The sequence below is a fragment of the Tenrec ecaudatus genome, chromosome 3, assembly GCF_050624435.1.
Source record: "Tenrec ecaudatus isolate mTenEca1 chromosome 3, mTenEca1.hap1, whole genome shotgun sequence".
Taxonomy (NCBI): domain Eukaryota; kingdom Metazoa; phylum Chordata; class Mammalia; order Afrosoricida; family Tenrecidae; genus Tenrec; species Tenrec ecaudatus.
In genome coordinates this window covers 127,622,881-127,630,780 of record NC_134532.1, presented here as the reverse complement: position 1 = coordinate 127,630,780, position 7,900 = coordinate 127,622,881, and the positions used below count along the sequence as shown (strand labels likewise).

Here is a 7,900-nt window from a genome sequence, read left to right as displayed (position 1 = left end):
TTAAAATATTTTATTAGGGACCCATACAACTCTTATCACAATCCATACATATACATACATCAATTGTGTCAAGCACATCTGTACATTCTTTGCCCTCATCATTTTCAAAGCATTTGCTCTCCACTTAGGCCCTTTGCATCAGGTCCTCTTTCTAAAGAGCATTCTTGCAGTACTTCCTTCAACATACAATTTGCTTGTTCTTCCAGCAGCCTGTGGTATAGGATTTCATTTGGCAATGTCATAATTCAAGTATGCCCATTCTTCTTAGCTCTTTCATAGTCATCATCTAGTTTGGAGACAGGCAGAGAAGGTGGTTGAAAATACCACAGGCTGGGCCAGGTGTCATCTTTGCTTCTTAACACTTTGAAAGAGGTCTTCGGCCACAGATTTGCCCGCTGCAATACCGTTGAATACTTGACTGCTGCGTCCATGGGTGGTGATCATAGATCCAAGTAGAAGGACAGCCTTGCCAACGCGAATCTTTTCTCTATTTATCCTGATGTTGCTTACTGATAAAGCCTTATCAAACAGAACCAGAAGGGATTGTGTGTGTTGTTGAGGTTTGTTAGGCTTTAGCAGTTTCCCCCGAAAAAAATCTGTTTAGAGAGACTATTTTATTTCCCAAAGGGGCCCTTTCCCCCCTAGGGGCTCCTAAGACGTCCAAGCACAACTTTCATGTGTGCGACCTTTGCTTCATCAACTTCCCAAAAGTGTCTGCAGACCCTGAAACGTTGAAGTCCCTGCCCTGTATGGCCTCGGAGCGCTCCATGTACCACGATCCCGGGAGTCTTTCTTTAGTCTCTCAATTTACGAGGTCCCGTTGAGAACCCCTTCACAAGCCCGCCCAAGAAAGCACACCCGCTGGAACCCCAAGTGATGCTTTCAGACGCCCCGGAGCCGGGCGCTTCTCCCGGGACGCCGCGGCGGGAGGAGGCCGGCGGTCGTCTGCGTTTGCTCACCACGCTCGCCCCCGGCGCGCCGGCGGGCGATCCCTCCGCTCAGCACTTGGCTCGCACTCTCCCATCACTAGTGGGAGCTGGAGAGGGCAAGTGAAGGAAGAAAAAAGTTCCAGAGGCTGCCGAGGAGCGAGGGGAAAAGAAGTCCCGCGGCGGCGGCGGCGGCGGCCAGAAGTTGACGGCGCGGCGGGGGGCGCGGCGCGGGCGCGGAGCGCGGAGTGGGCGCGGGGCCGGCGCGCGCGCGGGACGCGGCGGAGATCGCCGCGCGCAGGCGGCCAGTGGCCAGGGCGCCCCGGACGGTGAGTGGGGCTGGCGGGCGCCGAGGGGCTGCGTCCCCGCGCGGGTGGCCCCGACCTCGGGCGCGCTGGTGGCGGCCCGGCCGGCGAGCGCGGAGCGGGCGAGGGGAGGCGCGGGGCGCGGCGGCCCAGGAGCCGGGCGGGACGGGCGCGCGAGCTGAGGAGAAGAGCGCGCGGGTTCGGAGCGCGGGGCGGCGGGCAGGGGATCCGGCGGGGGCCGCTCGGGCTTTGTGCCGCGGGCGCCTCTCCGCGACCCCCGGGCCCCAGTGCCCGCGCCCGCGAGGCGGTCGGGGCTCCGGCGCGGCGGGCGAGCGGGCGGACACGTGCTGCGGGAGCTGGAGGAGGGACGCGCCGCGGCGGGGCGGCGGGACCTGGAGCCGGGGCGCGGGGGCGAGCCGGGGCTGCCCCGGGATCCGGGCAGTTGGAGAGCCCGCGGGCCGAGCGCGCCGAGCCACGACCCGCCGGCCCCTGCGCAGCGCGCAGCCACCTGTCTCCTCCGCGCCCCGGGGAGACGTGCGCGGCGGGCCGGCCGGCGGCGTCCGGAGCTGGGCTCGGTCTCTTCGCGCCGTCTCGGCTGCTGTCCCGTCCCTGGCCCTCGCCGCCGCTCTCCCGCGCTCCACGTCGCGCCCTCTTGCCCTGCCTTCCTTCCCCCTGCCCGCTCGGACTCCGCCGGTCTCTCCGCCCCCCTTCGGTCTCTGGTCTGGGTCTCTCCGTCTCCGGCTGTCTCCCACGCTCCTGGAGTCTCTGTCCGGAGCGCTCGCTTCACTCCGCTCCCCGTCTTACGCCCTCCTGCCCACTCCCTGCCCGCGTGCCCGTGGGCCGCGGACCTCTCCGCCTGCGTCCGTCGTCGTGATGGGATTTGGGACCTTCGGGACGCCTCGCAGGACGGTGTCTGGTGCCGTTTCTGCCTCCTTTCGAGCGGCACCCCCACTGCCGCGGGCCGCTGGGGGGTCCTTGCCCGCTAGCAGGGGAACACTCTTGCAGGAGTGATTAGGGAAGGCTCTCAGTCACCTCCAGCAAGGTGAGGTCAGTGACTGAGCACCCACCAAGGTGGCAGTGAAAGAAAACAGAAGAAAAGCTCTTTTAATTGCCTAAAACCTGTAAAGAGAATGTACCGCGCGTATCTGCAGCGAAGCAGAACCACCTGAGAAAAAGGCTCCCTGAATTCGGGGAAGAAACACAAAAGGCTCCACCAATCATGAGAGGGGCCAGCTAAAAAGTATTTGGAAAAAGGATTTATGGAAATCTTTTGGTCTATTAGATTAAAACCCGCGACTATCTGTTTTCCTATATAGATGTATTTAGGATCTTAGTGACAACACACTTAATCATTGTTTTGGGAAATTTATGGGACATGCCCCGTGTCCACAGGGACATTAGTATTTAAGAAACATTCAGCCTTTGTACTTTTATACCTCTTTACACACTGGTGATCATGAAGAATTATTTCTAACTGCTAAGAAAACAGGGAAGGATTTGTCAGTAATTTTAAAACATGAGACATTCCAGAGATCAATCATTTCTTTGGGGGGAAAAATCACTATAAGGATGTTTTGAAGGATATTACATCTTAGTGAAATATGCAAGTTATTACACACTTAGATCATTGTGCCATGCCAAAAAAAAAAAAGGTGTGTGCTGTAAGCAACTAAAGAGCAGGGATGGCTTTTTATGTGAAACATAGCTGGGAAATTAATTGCTCTGATTTTTACTGTTTTCATTAGTCATATATAATGTACCTTTGTTTTTAGAAAAATATGGCCTGGGGGTACAAAACCTGATACAGTGTGTTATTTGTCCAGTTTGAATTACCATTTAGAAAAGGACCTTTTCCTTTGGGTCATGTGGTACAAGTTGATATGATCTCATTACTCATGGGCTGGGGGCTGCTGATGAATTTTAATGGCAGCGATTTGTGATTTTAAATCAAAATGTTAGTTTTGGTGAGTTGAAAAACCTCTTGATTTATGTCATGTTAGTGAATCATCACTGTTTATAGGGGCTTGACCACCTTGTCTGCCAGGTGCACTTAGTCTAGCAGGGTTGTCTGAAACTCTCCGTTAGTTTCTTGTCCCTGAGTGACGTGTTGCCACTCCTCAAGGCATGCACAGAGATGCCTCAAGTGTTCTGCTTGTTAAATAATATTTATTAAAAGGAAATTGACTTAATTTTTTCCGCATACACTTTTGACAACTGGGTGAGACAGGCTGATTAAAGTATTTTTTGTTACTGTAACTGCTGGTTTGCTTAAAGGTATGGAGCAATTTAAAATGTATATTTTTGGTACCGATAGTAGCCTCCAGTCAAGTTATATTTATCATTCAAATCTTTTTCAGCAAAGACTTGCCTGTTTTCCTAAGTCCCCCATGTCTTTGGCTGCTGTGCAGACCTCTTTCAGCACTCACCTCTCAATTACCTGCTTGTGTGTTCCCACTGAGCTAGCATCTCTGTCAGTTCTTTTTCCTTCTCCGAATTTCAGGGGCCTAGCCCAGTGCCTGGCATATTGGAAAAACAAAACAGAACCAAATCCTTTCAAGACAATTAGTTCTTGTCTAATTTGTCTCTCACTTGTGGTTGCACTAGTTTTCGCATGTTATTAGCAGGTGATAGATCAAAGCATATTAATGTTCATTAACTCACAGTAATATTAAAAGTTAACAATATTAAAGACCCAATGAGTTTGAAGAACTTGCGCAGAGATAGATATTGAAGCCTTATTGGATGTGGAGATGAGACCTGTGTTCTTTCCAGTGTACCCATTCTTTTTACTAGCCTCACACTAGCTGCCTTTGGCTCACCAAACTCCATTGCACCGCCATCAAATTAAAGAAGACCTTTTGGCCACATGGGTGAGCTGCCAGTGGTGTGACCCCACCAACCTACAGTGCAGGAGGGACAGAAGGCTGCCTGCTCCTGTAAACGGTCAAAGTCTCAGAAACCCATCTTTGTCTAGAAGTGGGTAAATCTGCCTGTACTCAGAAACTAGAGTTTTAAATCTGAATATTTCTTCTCATATTGACCCATAAAAGCCAATCATGCAGTAACTGATAATTATTTGTTACCCATTTGCTTGGAGTAATATTTATCTTTCAGAAAATTGACTTCTAAATATTTTCACATGCCAGGCATTATTCTGGCTGCTGTGCAGTTCTTGGGCAAGAAGAATAATTTCTAATTGCAAAGAGTTTTAAGCTATCTGGACTTCAGTTTTCCCCTCTTGTTGTTGCTGTTGTGTGTGTGTCTGTGAGTGTGTGTATGTGTGTGTGTGAGGACTGGAAACGGAGAGACCAGATTAGTGAGTCTTTTTGAAGTGGTTCTTCTTAGAACACCAATTTAACTCCCAGAACAACTGCAAGTTCATCTCTTTTCCATATCAGACTTCCCTTAAACTTTGGTTTCAAAAGGATAATACAGCTTTAAAAAAGTTTGAAGACCACTCGATGACGTGATGTTCTCTTAGCTACTTCCCAGTCCTTGAACTTCATCACTGAGATAATATCCAGCTTTAAAATCTGGGTAACCAGGAGGTGGTTGGTGAAAGCATAAAAGGCAGAAAGAGTAAATCATTGTCAGAGAGATATTATTTCTGTTTTGCATCTGCTACTCTGACAATGTTGAGGACAACATTCAGGACTAGAAATGTCGACTTAAAAGTCATTCACATTGAATTGAGAATGAAATTTGAGGGCAAGGAAAACTCTAGGGATAGAATCTGAAGAATGAATCGAAGTGGACCAGAAGGACACACATTTTAAAAGTTCATCTACAGTATTAAAAGAAAAGTGGATAATGTGTAATTCAGATTTGGATCACTCAATTGCACACCAGTATCCAGATTATTACATTTTTTTAAATTTCAAGGTTTGAGTACCTATTCTCTGCCTGGCAGTATGCACTGTAGTGATAAGACATGCAAGATCCCTCTTGTCACTGAATTTATATTGCTGAGATTGGAAGCACCATACGTGGACAAGCAAGCACACAAACAACATTATTTCTAAGAGTGCTACTTGGAAGACAGAGCAGTGTAACGCAACGGGATAACTGGGTTTCTTTACTTGGGGTCCTCAAAGAAGGCCTCTCTGTAAAGAGGCCCGTGGGTAACAAGAAGGAGCCAGCTCAGGAAGAGGCCCCAGAGAGCATCCAGGCAGAGGAAACCTCATGTGCTCAGTCTCGAGGGCAGCAGCTACACACCTGTTGGACAGTGTGGCTGGCCTTGGGGAATTATTGGGGAGTGTTAGGCGATGAGGTAAGACAAATAGGACAGAACCCTGGTTTGAAATTTGTTTGCGCATTTCATTTAACCATGAGTTTAAAGAGAGAGTGAACAGATAGCATTTAGGACGTTGGTCAATAGTGTGTTAAGGTAGATCATGTAGGAGTCTCTTTCAGTAATCCAGGTAAGTATGGTGGCATGGCCTGAGGTGGATGCACAAGAGATTGATCATACACAGTTCTTATCACTGAGGAGCAGAACCCCTGAATCGACCTCTCATTGTTATTTTTGTCTTTTGCTTTGGCCTGCTTTGTAACAAACCACAACGAGTTGTCTTTCCTTGTAATGTTCAGATTTTAGCTAGCTCTCAGGTACTTCCTCTCACGTTTTACCAACCCCAGCCGCTCATGGACTGCAAGCATCTTGGTCCCAGGAGATAGTGTGGCAAGGGGATGACCCCTAGACTGGGGTGGGGAGGGGAAGCACTTGGTTCTACCTGGACGGTGGAGTGGAGATGGAGACCATGTTTGAACTACGGCTTCACTTTATTTTTGATGAATTTTGGGTTCCGGTGGCATTGTCAGAATTCCTCTAGACCAGCGGTTCCCAACCTTCCTCATGCCGCGACCCTTTCATACAGTTCCTCATGTGGTGGTGGCCCCCAACCACAACATTATTTTCGTTGCTACTTCATGACTGTAATTTTGCTACTGTTATGAATTGTCATGTAAATATATGATATGCAGGATGCATTTTCATTGTTACAAATTGAACATTATTAAAGCATATAAAGCATAATGATTAGAGCATTTACCCAGTAATTACAATTCGTGAAGTGTCATTTTACCTCCAACACTGCTGTTTTCAACACAGTAGCTGCTCTCTACAGACGTGTGACTGGACCGCATATGTACATTATGGCGCCAACCGTGTCAGGTACACCTGTATTTGTATGGAGTGTACATGATGGGGTTGGCGTGATGATGTCATCACGCCAGGTACTGTGTACTCCTATGTGGGTGTATTTGCATGTGGGTGGACCTGCCAGGAGATGGATAGAGGAGCGGCGTCTGGGTTCCTAAGACCGGCAGAAATATGTGTTTTCTGTTGGTCTTAGGCGACCCCTGTGAAAGGGTCTTTCGACCCCCTAAGGGGTTGCGAGCCACGGGTTGAGAACCGCTGCTCCACACAGTTGTGTGTGTCTGTGATTTTTCTTCAAGGGCTCCACAGCCATCCTTGTCAAGTTAGACAGGCTCTCGCCCATCCTCACGTCCCGGTCCGGGCGCGGTGCTGGTGCAGGGTAGGCATTCAGGGACTCTTGCGGATGCTATTGGACGCCATCTATCGGCATAACTGCAGCTTCGATTCTGCTGATTTTATTTTTCTCGTCTTTCAACAAATACAGGCTTCCATGTGGCAGCAGCATTAGGCGGACTTAAGTAGCAAATTTGGAAATGATTTTCTGAAGAGTATATTTATTGACTGCCAAAAGAAAAATAATATAAAATGAATCTCGTTGTTATATTTCTTGCCTGTCTGTCCTGAAGTAAACAAACATTTCAGTCATTTTTATAGCAGGTAGATAGCTATGGACTTGAACAAATAAAGACCCATCTGTCATTAGCTAATTTGTTGATTTATGGATCCAAAAGGATTCCAGAGAAGCCTGTAGCGATGATGCCGTTGTCTGCATTAATCTCTTCACAGGAATCAGTGTGTTTTAGCTAAGTGACACATCTTACGAACCGTCTGTAAAGGTGTTAAGTTCTCATCTTGTTCTTTTCCCCAAAACTAATATTCTTTGTTGTCTAATACATATTTAGCCCAAATAAGAGAATTATCCTAAAAGCCTTCATTTTATTAGGGTTATTACGGAGTACAGTCCTCTGCTCAAAAGGGGAAACAAATTGTCAAACATTGTGGCATCTTCTGAGCTTTATCTAGCCACTGAGCTGCTAACCTGAGGTCAGCAGTTTGAAGCCACAGCCGCCTCACGAGAGAAAGATGAGGCTTTCGACTCCCGTGAAGAGTTACAGTCCCGGAGACCCACAGCGGCTCCGTGTGCCCACACTATGCCGCCCCGGCTCCTGTTGCATTAGATCCTTTCTTAATTTGTGAGAATTCCTTCCAGCTCTGAGGTACTCTTATAAATTTTGTCTTGTCCACGCCTAGAGTAAGCCTCAGGTGAAGCCCCTCTGACCACAGTCCGGACGCGCCTTGCTCTTGGACACAGAGCATCGTTAAGTCAATTGTGAGAGATCTCAAATGAAAATGGATATCATTAGGTTAAAATGTAATTATCATTTGATCATGGATCCATTTAAAAGTTGTGAAGGGGAAGTAACTGGATTAAGTCTCTGGTGAAACCCCTCTGACCATAAACCAGGGATGTGAATCGCCTTGCTATTATGCAAAGTGCTTTGGGAAGTGGG

The 7,900-nt window shown here is 48.4% G+C and overlaps 1 protein-coding gene across 1 annotated transcript in view; it reads left to right on the top strand.

The window, feature by feature from the left end:
- The first annotated feature begins 1,004 nt into the window (after window positions 1–1,004).
- Window positions 1,005–7,900, top strand: part of BMPR1B (bone morphogenetic protein receptor type 1B) — a 464,772-nt gene continuing 457,876 nt past the window's right edge. The window contains exon 1 of the mRNA XM_075544005.1: window positions 1,005–1,255. The gene's annotated coding sequence lies outside the window, so the exon portion shown is untranslated. The remainder of the gene's footprint in view (window positions 1,256–7,900) is intronic.